The sequence below is a fragment of the Manis pentadactyla genome, chromosome X (assembly GCF_030020395.1).
Source record: "Manis pentadactyla isolate mManPen7 chromosome X, mManPen7.hap1, whole genome shotgun sequence".
Taxonomy (NCBI): Eukaryota; Metazoa; Chordata; class Mammalia; order Pholidota; family Manidae; genus Manis; species Manis pentadactyla.
The window spans coordinates 108,065,003-108,066,595 of NC_080038.1; the positions used below are offsets into that span (position 1 = coordinate 108,065,003).

At 40.1% G+C, this 1,593-nt stretch overlaps 1 pseudogene; it reads right to left on the minus strand.

The window, feature by feature from the left end:
• Positions 1 to 622: 622 nt before the first annotated feature.
• On the minus strand, positions 623 to 1,316 carry LOC118928221 (dnaJ homolog subfamily B member 6-like; annotated as a pseudogene).
• Between the last annotated feature and the right edge of the window lie 277 nt (positions 1,317 to 1,593).

Genomic DNA, 1,593 nt, shown 5'->3' on the forward strand with positions numbered 1-1,593 from the left:
ATGCTGACGGACAGTGAATGTAATGGGGTATGTGGTGGGGACTTGATGATGGGGGGAGTCTAGTAACCATAATGTTGCTCATGTAATTGTACATTAATGATACCAAAAAAAACTTACTAAGTTGCCAGCAGTCATGCACTATTAGAAAACATCCCCAGTTTATATTAAACAGAAATATAGAGATGTATTAGTATTAATTTCTTTCACCACTAAATACTGAAAAAAAGAAAGTTATTTTTGTGGAAGATCCATCCTGTCTATGTTAAATTCACAGCAGATTGACACTACTTGGCTCACATCTCAAGCACAATGGAAAAGTAGGTCCGTGCTAGTGTTGGTGTACAGAGTCATGGCCACCTTGGATTATGTTTAATAAAAAAGAGCAGAGTGCCTGATGACATTTATAACAATGTCAAAGACAAAAACATGATCTTATTATGCAGTCTTAACAATAAGCTCAAAAGTCTATGACAAATAGGGACTCCCATGAGCTGTTTGTAAATACTTTAGATGCAGTTATACTGAAAGTCAAGTTCATTTGAAATCCTCAAAAAAAATCCTCCTATTAGTTCTCAGATGGCACTTGTTATAGTTAACATTTCTGGTAATTGTATGCATTGAATTACTTGTTATGCAAGCACAGCTGCTGCTTACCGTTTATCATTAAGGACTGTCCATCTCCTTCAGCTTCTACTCTTTGACCATTTTCAATCGTTCTCTTTGTAATGATTTTTCTGCCATTTATAATTTTAGTAAAAGTTGCTATAGATTTAAAGTTGCCCATCCCATTACCATCAAATGACATGGAAGAGAATGAAGTGAGGTCCCATGACCTAGAAAACAAAAGGAAGTAAATTGTGTATCAAAAGAAAAAAAACTGCCCTCCAAAATATAGAATTCCCAGAAAGCAGTGGAAAATGACCCTGTGCTCAGTTTCTGCTTCCCTTGATTTCCTAAAATATCCCCAGATGGGTCTTCAAAGAAGTCAAGTAATAACAGGTCCCTTCCACCAAAAATTCCCTAAAGGTGTCATCTGAGTTAACAGGATGTGAAGCCAAACTCAAACGGTCAAGATGACTTCTACCTCCACCTCCGCCAGTTAACCTTTCTTTGCCATATTTGCCACACAGGTCCTGTTTTTAAGCATCTAGTTACACTTTATATGCCTCAGCTACTTGTTTGAATGTTCTCTGCTGAGTATTCTTAGGACTTTCTATCTGGATGCCACTTCACAGCTCAGTTTCTGATATCTTTTTAAATATCCTGGCTAAGGCATGTCTTTGCACACCTAGAACTTCATCATAGTCCACCACGTTTTAAGATGCTGTTGGAACTAGTCCTCGTTTCTGGCTTTAGGGTCATCTGTGGGGCTCAGGATGCAGGAGTGGGGGAAGGGGAGGAGCAGCGGTGCACCGCATGGGTCTCCCCTCTGCTCCCAACTGGCTGCCCTTGTGTAATCAGCGGCCTGGTGTTTCTCAGGATTTATTCTCAGACACCTCGTTGCCTTTGTGTATGATGCTCCTCACAGGAAATCTGAAAACTGCACTTTCTCAATCTCCCAGACCTCTTATCCTGGTGTGGTAGCCGGTCTCC